The following is a 13,944-nucleotide window of genomic DNA, read 5'->3' on the forward strand; positions in this document are numbered from 1 at the left end:
ATTTAAGAAATGGCCTTTTACCCACCCAGTGGTTCAAGTCAGAGATGAAGATTCTCTTCGCCACTGCCCTCTCCATGAACTCTCACATCCAATCAGTCACTTCTGTTAATTTGATTTCCTGTCTATGCCTTGTATCTCTTCTATGTATCTTCTTCCCAAACATTATTAGACTTTCATAATTTTTCACCAGGACTATGACAACACTTTGTTAACTAGTTCTCTTGCTGTCAGTGACCTTCCTCCCTATCTTTTCCCCACTCTGGTGGCAGAGGGATTGTATTGCAAAACTACGTTGATGATGTTAATCTACTACTGAAAAACCATCTGGTCTTTCCCCACTGAGTTTTAAATAAAACTCAGGAGGTGGGGGAGAATATATAAAGGTTAAGCACTTGCTGTGCCCTCAGCCAATGTCAGTTTGATCTCTAGCACCACACTGGTTTCTCCATGTGGAGCACGAGGTGGGGACCTTGAGCACAGAACCAGGAGTAGACCCTGAGCATCACATAGTGTGATATTTAATTTTTTGTAAAGGGGGTATTTGGCTATACGAGTTAGGAAACCTCTCATCTAGATTTTTTCCAACTCTCTGCTCTCCATGATGTTAATTTCTTCTAAGGTGGACTCACTCCATGGGTGAAATATGGCTGCCAATGGCTACCTGGGCAGTGTGCTTTGTTGTTCACATGACAAGAGAAAGCTTTGTTTCAAAACATCTCTCAGATGAGCAGTAAATTTTCTTTTCACTCCTAGAAAACAATTCTCTTGTTTCTTTAGCTTGACTCTGATCACATGTCCCTCCTTGAGCCAGTTGGAATTGCAGCGAAAGCCTATCACTTAAATAGACTTAAATTTGAACTACAGACCTCCTAACTAGATCAAGACAGAAATCATATTTCTCTACAAGAAATTCATTGAGTGACAGAGGTATAAAAATGTGACGAAAAAGTAGACAATAAAAAGATTAAATGAATATTAAAGACAAAATCACAGCTTATGAGGTTTCCATAAGTATCTGACAAAGTACAATGATATTTTCAGAATTTTTTAGGTAATAAAGTAATATATTCATATCTGTAATGAGAGGAACCTCGATGACTAAATGAAAAAATTTTAAAGTCTTCTATAGCCTAGCATATAAGTCACCAGTATCCCATTGTAGTTATATAATCAGGTTAGTGTGTGTATTTATAACTTATCTAATTAAGTATATTTATATTTTTCTTTTGAAATAATTATAATTCAATATAAATTATGTTTTATGATTTACATGTTCTTCTCTGGAAATATCACTTTTTATAATGTAATTATTTCTCTAATGATAACCTTTTTAAATTTAACCTAAAATCTTTTTATTCTTCTAAATAGTCCACATGTATATATTGCCTATAAACTGTAGTTGATATTACTTTTGTAACAGAGACTGAACAAAGGAAAATGCTTGATATATTCTATATCACAGAATCTTTTAAGATTCAGGTAGTCATCTCCATCACAAAAGCATAAATCCCTTTTGTCTTGTGTATTTAATCCTATTAACTCTTCTTAGCTCCTTAGGTTTTAGGCTGATTTGTCTTCAAATAAATTCCTCTCTGAGTCTTCTCTTATTTTGAATATAGCTGATTATTTATCTTCTCTTTATTTGGTCTGAATTTTAATTTTTGGCAATATATAGGAAAATGTATAAATCCTATCTCCTTTGGCCTCCTCCCATTTATTTACTTTTACTTGGCCAGTGAGGCAATAGAAGAGCTTTAAGAGTTGACCTTGGAGTCAGACTATGTAGGTTCTAATTTCAGCAACTCTTGCCCCCTAGGCAATTCCTTCACTGAGGTTTTCTCACTGACACCTTTTTCAGAGACTGTTGTTAGGGTGTTTGGCATACTACTTGTTACAAACATCAATAAACTTTGAAATTAAATTTTAGGGCTGGAGATTTGGATAATGTCAGACAACAATTATTCCGGTGTGTAGTCCCTGGTACCACATATGGTACCCCCCAGCACTGCCAGGAGTGATCTCTGAGCACTGAGTCAAGTATCCTGAGCATAGCCAGGTGTGGTTCAATATCTATATCTATATGTATACCTATATCTATATCACTAAATTTCTAACTAAAAGATTTAGCTTTGAATTTTCTAATAAATTTTTACTTCCCTATACCCTTGCAGATCCTGTTTTCTATTTCCTGTTTTCTACTCCTTATAGGTACTTAGCTTGGAACATGAGAACATGAACACCAGAACATGAAGGCATATACAAATACATATCCCTTCTCATTTCCACTTAACTTTCTACTTTCTCTTCCTTTTTATAAGTCAGATGTCTAGATTTGGACTGTTGTATCATTAGCCTTTGTATTTTTTTGGAGTTTTTCATGGTCTCCCATGTTAGATACCCTCTTTTATACTCAGATATGATTTTGTTACAGCACTTATCTATACCATGTTTTTCCAACCTCTCCACATAAAGCAAAATGTCTTTCAGAGTATGTTGCCCTTCTTGCCTCAAACATATTGTAGATTCTGTCCCCAATTTATAAAAATTACTGCTATCCCATTTATCAGCCAAATTGTCCTTTTCAAAATATAATTCAAGAAGGATTTCTCCTGGCCTTATAATTTCCATCTTGAAGAGATGAAATGTTCTCTAATACACAGAATACATATATAATATATAGCATAATATTTCATATTTGGGGCCATAATATCAATGTAACTGACTTGCCGATATCAGTTGTTTGTCAATATACAAAACCAAAATATCATTCCCCTCCTCTCTCCCTACACCCACCCCTGAAATATTTAAGTCACTCTGATCTCCTTAGATTTAGCAAGTATCCATTCAACAAGAAAGTTACACAAAACAGAGCTCAGAGAACCATTAAACAGGAGAATAACTTCCCCACTTACAAAAAATAACTTCCCCACTTTCCAGATTCAAAGGCCTTACACACTCTAGCTTTTTGTTTGATTTATCACTGGCTCATCATCTCACAATGTAGTCAGTCCATAGTAGGTATTCAATCAATATTTATAGAATAAGTGAATGTGTGAGTGAATGAATAACATAGTCATCGCTCATTTATTCATGTTTAAAGTGTTTTATAATTTGCAGCAATTTCTCAGCAAGCGGTTGGCATGGGCTGCGCAGGGAGGAGTTTGGGAAGAACTTCAGATGTGTCTGTATGCGTATGGGTGTTTGTGTGGGAATCTGAGTCTGAGAATGCCTAAAAGTGCATCACTCACCACATCTTGGTGCCAGAGGGAATGGCTTTCTGCATTGCCGCTTATTGCTTCTTTTCCATCCTTTGTCCCTTTCTCCTAGCACACCATATTGGCAGGAGGCCTTTCTCGCTCTTGGTTTCCACCCTCACATTTTTTTTTCTCCTACTGTAATGGAGAACATGTGGTATCTCTTGGAATCCAAGTTTAGAAAAGAGAATCTAGCAGTTACTAGCTTAGAGTAGAAAAGAATTATAAAGAAGAATTCAAAGGCTGGTGATGCAGATCAGTGGTACAGAACTTATTTGCATCTGTAAGACCCCGGATTTGATTTCCAATACCATATCCACAAAACTGAAAAAAAAGAAAGAAAAGGGAATTTAAGGGAAATTTTAACACAACTGATTGGTTAGAGAACACATTTGAGCATGCCCATACTTATGTTTTCCAGATAACAGATTAATTCTTGGCTGTGAATTACAATGATCTGGGTTATTTTTAAAACTCTAAGTGCCAGGCCCTCCCGTTGATCATCAATTTGCTCGAGCGGGCCCAGTAACGTCTCCATTGGAGACTTTGTTGTTACTGTGTCTGGCATATCGAATACTCTCGGTAGCTTGCCGGGCTCTCCGAGAGGGGCGGAGGAATCGAACTCGGGTTGGCCATGTTGGCCGCGTGCAAGGCAAACGCCCTACCGCTGTGCTAAGTGCCAGGGTCCTCACCCAAGATTAATCAAATCAGGATCTATGGAGATGAAGTTCAGTTATATTATATTTCAAAACACCCTTGCTGATTCCAGTTTGCATTGTGTTTTATGCCAGTGCACTAAAACAAAAACTTATTTCTGTTCTCTATGGCAACCCCAGAAATATCTTTAATTTTTGGTTAAGTAATTTCCAACAAAGAGGCACATATATTCTCTATGTTTAACATACTTCAGAACAGCTCAAAAATCTCTGGCTCTTTATTAATTGCTTAATGGACTTGATTAGATAATAGGCATTATATAAAATCTATATTTTATTGATTTTGAGATTTCCCCTCAGCACATATTTAATGCAAGGATTATATGAGCCCATGATGTTTCAAGCAATAGTTATATCTCATGGGTATATCCTTTGTATATAACCACCCATTTTTGATTTTTAACCATTTAACCAAAACCTCTATTGCTGAGTCAGTGGCTGGTACCAAGAGACTCTTGTGGGACTCAAGAGTATTCTTTTTCATCCAGACTGATACAAAGAAGCAGAATATTGACTTGGAATACTTAACAGCCATGTGAAGATTATAAAGACATACCAACTTTAGTATGAGGTAGATAGTATGAGGAAAAGGAGAGTGAACAGTAGATTTTTCTAAATCCAACCAATCACAAAGGACACTTATGCTTTCCCATTACATTTTTTTCCATATTACAACCTGCAAAATATACTTATTTTCCTTTCCTTCTGTTCCCCCTTGAATATTTCAAAATTAATCTGTTACTTAAAAAAAAACCCTATACTTTCCCTTTTTAACACTGTCCAAGCAGGATTTTCTAATTAAAAGAAAAAATCTAATCCACAATACATAGACATCTTAAAACAATGGGATTATTAAGCTATAAATAGTCCAAACATTTTTAAAGGGACCCACACCCAGTGCTCAGGGTTTCCTCCTGGTTCTGTGATTGGGGAGCACTCCCGAAAGTCCTCAGGAGACCGTATGTAGTGCTGGGGATCAAACCAGGGTTGGACGCATGCAAAACAACATGTTAGCCCCTATACTATCTCTCTAGCTTCCCAAATATTATTTTACTCTAAACACTCAATTTAAAAATAAGATTAAGAGATTGGGGTGCTGATTAGTAATCGAGAGCTTCCCGTAAAGACATGAGGCTATGAGTTCCATCTCCATCACTAACCTCATGTTGAGTGAGCACGATGGCACTCCTATTTGTGGTCCTTGGTACAGCAATAAAATATCCCATTTCAGGCACATCACAACTAAAACATATAAGCCACACAACTATAGTGCGTATGACCCACTATTATTGTAACAATAATAGCTAAGAGAAGAAAGGGGAAGAAATGAAGATTTAGGCCTAAAGAGCTAAAGTGATTAATGCATATTAACACAATTCACCTGGCCTTCAACTTCCAAACAAGACCTTGATTTCATGTGCCCCCACTGCAAACCATTGCTCATTGGACTAAACTCTAAAGTGTTCTATAATGTGAACCTTCACTTTGATTTTCTAATGCTGTTAAATTAGCTGTGATGACCCTAATTTTTTAAATGTCATAAAATTTCCTTGGAAGGAACTCTCTCTAGAAATAGATATTCAGCCCTCTCTCAAAAGGCATGCTTGAAGTCTATAGATAGCACTTGATTTTTTAAATGTATACGTCATGAAAGAATATGTAAAACTGTTGAAAATATATATCACACAAATTACCCCCAACCAAAAAAAATTAAAAGTTCTATCCATCTAGGCTGCTTCAGTAAATGATGTTGCTGAATATATAAAATACTTGAATCTAAATTTAAAAATACTCCCCCCTCCTCTTGATTAACCAGATTGTCCCCTCCCCTATATATAGGAACACTGTGTGCCTGAGCCCACTTGCCATCTGTCACCACATTTTCCTAACTTCTCTTCCACCCCCTCCTCTTACACAATCTTATCACATAAAAATATTAGATTTCAGGGATTTGTATAATTTCATTAACTTTTCTGAGCCAGATGAAAATAGAGGAAGTTCCAGTTTATCAAAGAGACTCAGTTTTTGAGTGTTTAACAGATAGCCGTGATAGCCATCTCCCTTAGGTAAAACTTAAGTGGTCTGGAATAACAAATTTGTTTCCCCCCTAATTATGGCATTTCCTGTTAGTAATTTTCAGGTGTTCTCCATATTGCAGAAAAGAATTTGGAGAGCTTCCAGGGAACCCTGACTCATATAGCATCATATTGCTTTCTTACCTTTATGTAAAGAATTGTGAGTTTCTCTGATTGTTAGAATACATATTAGTCAATTGGGGGTAATTTCTGTCTTTGTTTTCCCTCGTAATTTGAAAGGTTGCTTTTATCAATCTAAGGGTCCTTCTGCTCATCCAAATATTCAGGATAGAAACTTAAGAATCTTCCTTATGTACTCTATCCTGCCGGTTACATCAAGTTCAGTAAAATTCTTAACCAATAATTTAGTTCCTAGACTCCACAGGAGTCTTTTTAAAAACTGGGGGTTTTCAGAGGTCATATCCAGGGATGCTCAGGGTTTACTCTTGGCTCTGTGCTCAGGAATCACTCTTCGAGGGGCTCAGGGGACCATAAGCAGTGCCTAGGATCAAACCAGGTCATTCTTGTACAAGGTACGCCCCTTAACCCCTAACTGTCGGTGAACCCTACACATGAGTTGGTGAAAATGTCTAGAGAGACTTTCCATGTAATATTAAGTAGACCGGGAAGAACTTTACGGGTGGATCCAATGAACTTTTTTTTTCTCTTCTTCTCTGAATATATAAGAGAAGAAAAGATATAAACTTCTAATAGCTGTTCCTCTCATGTCTCTACTTTCTAACCCTGGTGGTTCTGAAGGCACATCAATATACTGATCACTATTCACTGATGATGGTAATCAGAGGACTTAGGCTTGACCAAACAGGAATTCCCAGGTTTTATTAGTTAGGACTGATACCAGCGTCAGTGTATTAACCATGGAGGATATCTTGGGAGAAAGGGGATTGGCTTTGTTTATATCATAGGCTTTGGGCTGTCTATGGCCATTACTTTCACGAGGAAAAATATACCTGCATTGGAAATTACAGAACACTGGTATGCCAAGAAGAGAAAGAGGCATGCAATAAATGAGAAACTAGGAAGGAATGAAGGGGCTGAGAATATTGTCCAAATAAGGGCTATAAAAATTATGATTTGTTTCCTGATTTTTTCTCTTGGAGAGCCCAGCAAGCTACCTAGAGTATCCCGCCTGCATAACAGAGCCTGGCAAGCTTCCTGTGGTGTATTCAATATGCCAAATAAAATAGTAACAACAAGTCTCAGAATGGAGACGTTACTGGTGCCCCCTCGAGCAAATTGATGAACAACGGGAGGACAGTGCAGTGCAGTTCCTGATTTTATAAATTATGATTTAATGGAACATAAAATATTCTAATATTTTATGTATTGTCTCTGATTTTCTATAGAGGGGAACGTTTAATTTTCTATAGAGGGGAACATCTAACTCGAAAGCCTGAGTAAGGGTACTTGTAGTATCTTGTCATTTTAAAATATTTTAAAATTTCCTGAAGAACTATAAATGAAATATATGTGTACCAACTAAACACAAAGGAGGGGGAAATAACAAACAAATGTAACAAAATGACAAATGACAATGGTGATGACATTTCTGATGTTGGCGAGTTCTACTGATCGATTGCACACACGTTCCTTCTTTCGTCCATTGTCACTTATTCTCCAAAACACGTTGCGATGCAGTTGTCCATCGGAATAGGATGCTTTGTTTCTGTAACAAATAACTCCAATGTCTGTTACATTATAGTTGAATGGGATACTTCTTCTTATGGCATCCAAAGCCTGGACTGATAGAAAATTCTTGTTGAAATTAGTCTCACTGAGGGAAGGAACTATGGCATCCACATGTTACATCTAAAATCTTGTTCCTGCATGAGAAACTAAGACTACTCTATTTACTCTCAGATAATATTAAAAATGTTATAGTACTTAAATTGAATTGTGCTTGTGAAATATAATGCTGCCATACTCAGAAGGAGAAGAGTGGCAAAACTGTATAGAATGATAGGAATGTTTACCAAAAGTAGGCATTCATTTCCTCTTCTTAAGGGGGAAATTCAGAAAGGTAATTTAAAAGACTTTCTCAGCATCTGGATAATAAACGCGAATATATGTCAACAACAGAGATAAGGTATAAGAACTACATTGTTAGACTATTTTGTTGTCATGTGAAAGTCATACTTACACAAAACTTAATGGTATTATCTACTACATTCCTAGGCTACAAGATATATCTTATTTGGACAACTCTTCTATATGTAATTTTTAGTTATCCAAAATGTTCAGCAACATATGGTGGTACTAGTGTTTGAATTAAACCCAAAGCAGTATGAATTTTAAATTCTTTAAAATCTTACCTATTTAATGAAGATTTCTGAACACTTTTAATAAGACATTTACATTTTAAGGACGTAATTAATAAAATATGGATGACAATTTAATTAAACAACTGAGCATGGGATAAATTTCCCCACCCCAACCCTAATTATGACATTTGTGATTATTGGAAGTATGGGAGGCCAGTATAGAAGAAGATATGAGACAACGCAAAAAAAAAAAATAGGTGGAAGAAGGGAGAGAGAGTTTGAAGGAAGATTTTAAACTAAGACCACTTCTGTTTTGAGTTCCTTAAGTATAATTCTTTCCTAAAAGGTTCAGGTTCAAATATTGATGAGACAGAGTTACTATTTCTTTTAGAGCCTTGTCAAGTGTAAAAGAAGAGGAAAAATCTGTTTGTGAAGGGAGTTTACAGCATACTTAAAGTTTATTTTAAAAATAAATAGGAGTTGATAGATAGGGCAATAAAAACAGGCCCCACCAGTAACCTGCCAGGAACACTAACAGGAAGTATCTGTAGGCTGCCAAGAACCAGAAATAAGAATGAGCAGTTCTTATAATCAAAGAGTCACAGGAACATTCACAAACAAAGAAGATATTTGGGGTGCAGCATCTCTAAGCCAAATTACTCTCTGTCATGAACACCCTCACAGTTTATATAGAATGCACCCACACAGGTAAAGTCACATCTGAATCAGCTGTCATTGCTTCTCTTTGCTGTGAATTCCTCAGTTGGTTTTAGCCTGAAATTGTGACACAGTGTACAAAAATACTATGTAGAGGCCTTTAGAGAAATTTGACACCATAGATATAGTAAACATGGTATGACTTCAATAATCAGGGGGTACTTGTGGCCAGAAAAGAACCCATGCATTCTCTCAAAATATATGACTTTACTATTTATTAAATGCATTAGGCACAACTGCTTATGAGTGGGGTACAATTACAGGAGGTGAGAATAGAAACAAAGACGATAATTAATCTTTTTTTGTGTGTGGACTTTCATGTTAGTGAAGGAAAAACTATAGAAAACAAGGCACTGCTTGACTGATCTACGAGGAGTATAAACAATGATATAATAGAGTCAGATTAATTTATGCAGTGAACAAGTAGCCCATTGAAGTAGGAATTTCTATCTAGGGCCCAAAAGGTCCAGCCAGGTGATAATAAAGTAGGATATATACATATACATATATATACACACATATGTATATATATGAGGACATATCCTCATACACACAATATTAGGGGCCCTTCTCAATTAATAGAGACTCTTTTTGGAGTCAGAAATATAATAGAGTTGGGCTATAAAAGTTCACTGAATGAGGACTCACGAGATCAGGGTCTGCTTTGTCACTTACTAGCGGTTTGCCCTTAAGCTAGCCACGTAAACTTTATGAGTCAAGATTTCTTTTTCTGTGAGTTGGACCAGAGTCTCTCTAAGGTCTCATTTGGTACTAAAATTTATATTTCCACCTCTCCTTTTCCTACTGCAGTGCATGAACATGAGCACAAGTGTTTGACTATTCCTCCATGCACTACCCACCAACCTGATCTAGTTGTTTTTGATCGGAGCAGAAGCAAACAATGCTTGAGCAGGCCCAGTAACGTCTCCATTTTGAGACTTGTTGTTACTGTGTTTTTCATATGTGCGGGCGAGATACTCTCGGTAGTTTACCGGGCTCTCCCAGAGGGAGGGAGGAATTGAACCCTGCTCGGCCAGACTGGCTGCGTGCAAGGCAAATGCCCTACCGCTGTGCTCTCATTCCAGCCCGAAGCAAACAATTAACATGAAAAATGATAAAGTAAAAGCTAGCCATTCACATTAATCCCTTTTCCATAAAGGTAAAGGGTAAGTTGGACCAAAAGATTTGCTTGCAAGAAATTTTAACTAAGATTTTTAAAACATTGCATAGGAAGGTAGTAGGGCTGAAAATGAAAAAAAAAAAACCACATACAATTCTGCAGGAACATATTGATAATAAAGTACGTGACTAAAGTCTGTGGACTCTGTCTTCTATGGCTTCTGCCTTCCGTGGCTTTTGGAGCTCTTACGTCCAAACTCATTCTCCACTTTTGTTTGTCTGATATTATAGAATATTTGTCCCCCCGCTCAGTGAAGACCTCTCTTCCTATCAAAAACCCCCATTTGGACATGAATTGTTTTTACTGGATTTCTTTCAGTAAATTACATCTACTAAATACTTACGTTAGATTTAATATGTAAACTAATCTCAATGGAAATATCAATGATGACTAATTTTTATAATAGGGTTAACATGGGTATGAAGATCCTCTTTTAGGAAATAAAGGTCAGATGACCATAAGCTGCTGGCAGGGGAAGAAGTAAATGGCATTTGCAGCAAAACATGGATTCCCGGAGACAAGCAGTTTAGGAGAAAGCTTCAGAATTGCCCGAGAGTATTTAAAAGAGTGAAGAAAAGTGTGAGAAATATGGGGCTAATTTGATAACTTTGTGAATGAGACCTGCTTAACTCTGTAGGAAATACATTAACTAAATATTTATTCAAGTATTTAAAAAAATCACCTATTATTTAAATAAGTTACCCCCCAAAAAAATGACTCAGACTTTTTTTATTTACTCTCTATCTTACTTCCTGCATCATGCATATTGTATAGTAAAATCGCAATAATGCTAATAGAGGTATGAAATTTGGTCTCTTAAGAACAGCACTGAAAGCAACTTTTCCTAGTTACTCTCCAAAAAAACACCCTATTGTCTTACCTCTCCATCTTTTTTCTTCCCCCACCTTTTTTGTTGATGGGGGGAAACTCACCTAGCAATGCTCAGTGGTTACTCCTGGCTCTGAACTCAAGTATTGTTCCTAGTGGTTCTCAGGGGACCATATGGGATGTCAGGGATGGAACCCAAGTGGGCCACAAGCAAGAAAAAGCATCTTACCCACTGAACTCCAGCTCCCACCTCTTCATAATTTCCTTAAGTCCTAAGTTATTTCTATGACTTTTAATCCTCACTGTAAAGATCCTTTGCAACAAATCAAGCCAGTTGACTTTTAAGAAGAGGGTGATATGAAGGGAAAGTCCAATAGTCACTTCCAAATGCTATCTGTGACAAGTCTGTAAAATATTTCATATGCATATATATGGGCACTCTATTGAGATACAGCACAGTTACAAGAAATGGAAATATTCTCAGCCAATTATGTCTCCCCACAAAACTGTTACCCTAATACAGACAAGAAAGCAGAGTTTGTCTGTATTGCTTTTAAACTAAAAATCCATGGCTGAAGAAATTATGCAATGAGTGCAAAACCTGTTTTAAGCCAATGTTGTAGCCTGTTGTGAAGTTATAACAAGAGTAGGGGTAAACATAGGTCCTTTAGTAGAAAAATGCCTGCTTGGATGGTACATCTCTGCTCTAGGGTAAGCAAGGACAAAACAGCAATCAGTTTATAAAAGCAAGCACTGTGTTCCATCCATAATGTAGACCTATATATCTGACCTAAAAAGGCCATCACTCGCATTTCCAGAATAGAAAGATGTATATCAAATACTTTATCTGTAAGAAAAGATCTCTATCTTTAGTCAGAAGTGGGCCAGCAAACTGATGTCTTGACAGCGTGCTGGAGAAGCTAGTGAAGTAGAAGGCAGAGTACTTAGACTTATCATTCATTCCCTGCGTTAGCCTTTAAAACACATACAACATTCTTGATCTAAATTAGGAAACTTTGTTAGGTTAAAAATTATCTATTTTATTAATATGTTATGTATGCATTTTTCCATAGTTTGAAGCTGCTATGGCCACAAATACAGTTTTTATTTCTATTTTTGGGGGGTGGGGTTACGTGAGGCACATCCATCTGTGCTCAAGGCTTACTCCTGGCTCTGCACTCAGGAATCAATCATTCCTGGCAGTTCTGGGGAACCGTTTGTGGTGCCAGAGATCAAATTCTGGTTGGCTTTATGTAAGGCAAGAACTTAGCCACTGTAGTCTATCTCCAACCCCACCAATGTAATCTTGAAAAAGCTACCAGGTTAACAAAGAAAAAACCTCGGTTGTTATATATAGCACTCCCCAATATCTTATCCAAATTTTAGTAAATCAGCTGAGGGCTGGAGCGATAGCACAGCGGGTAGGGCGTTTGCCTTACAAGCGGCCAACATGGCCGACCCGAGTTCGATTCCTCCACCCCTCTCGGAGAGCCCGGCAAGCTACTGAGAGTATTCGATATGCCAGACACAGTAACAACAAAGTCTCCAATGGAGACGTTACTGGGCCCGCTCGAGCAAATCGACGATCAACGGGAGGGCCTTTACCTTTACCTTTACCAGCTGAGAAAAATATGAAAGTTGAGAAAATAACATGAAAAAATGGAAGATTTCTTTTAGTATTTTAATGAACCCAGTCTAAGGATGTAAATTGATTTTTTTTAATGAATGTCTTAAACTTTGTCGTGGAAGCATTCCTGTTGAAGGGCAAGCCTTGGAAATAACCTTAGGATACATTTTTAATGGACTGGAGTGATAGCACAGTGGGTATGGCATTTGCCTTGCATGCGGTCAAACCAGGATTGCTTTTTCCGCCCCTCTTGGAGAATCCGGCAAGCAACTGAGAGTATCACACCCGCACATCAAAGCCTGGCAAGCTACCCATGATGTATTTGATGTGCCAAAAACAGTAACTAGTCTCACAATTTGTTGTGAGATGTTACTGGTGCCCACTCGAACAAGTCAATGAACAATGGGAGGGCTGTGCTACAGAGCAGTGCTACATTTTTAATTGTTAGTTTCCAACTCCATACAGAGTGCTCAACCCAAAGCTGGAAAAACTTATAAATGGTTTTCCTCCCTCAACAGTCTGAATGACACCCACTCTATGTCATACTTCTTTCAAGACAGATGGTGAGAGCACAGTTTACTGTTCAGTTTCAATTCACTGCTGTCTTTTATAAGCAACATGGTTAAAGTGAGTTGCTAAAGAGAAAGGCTGCAAAGCCATACTGCTTTATTTTAACAATATCAAGATGAAACCTCCTGCTTTAATATAGTGATTTACTTCCTTGTAGTGCTTTATGAAACCTGCCTCAAATTTGTCATTCAAAACTAATAACTGATCATGTAGAGACAGTATCCTAAAAAATATCAGAAGCTTGCCATTTCCTATGCTGTTTCTGGTGTGATAGTCTATCTTTTGATTTATACAAGCATTTCACATTTTCAGATCTCTGGCTCATGTTGTTTTCATAGCTTCATCTCTTTTATATCATGAAGCGACTAAAGAGAAGAAAAGAGTTACCAAAATAAGGAATGTGCCGCATCTGGGTTTGTACTTTCCTTTAACACACTTAGTGAGTGTTTACTGTGGGCCAGCTGCTGTGCCAAATTTCTATTTATTTTTGTTAATCTTGCAGAATTAAAATATTTTGACTATTTATGGATTTAAAAAAATTGACTGATCAAGTAACTTATTCAAAGTTACAGTGATCATAATGGACAAGCAGAAATGCAAACTTGAGTAGAAGTGACAGCCACACATTCTAACATATTTTTCTAATCAGATCCTTAATGTTTTTTGCTCAGAAGGAAGCTTGAACAGTACCCTTA

This window comes from Sorex fumeus, unplaced genomic scaffold (assembly GCF_029834395.1).
Source record: "Sorex fumeus unplaced genomic scaffold, SorFum_2.1 ptg000056l, whole genome shotgun sequence".
NCBI lineage: Eukaryota > Metazoa > Chordata > Mammalia > Eulipotyphla > Soricidae > Sorex > Sorex fumeus.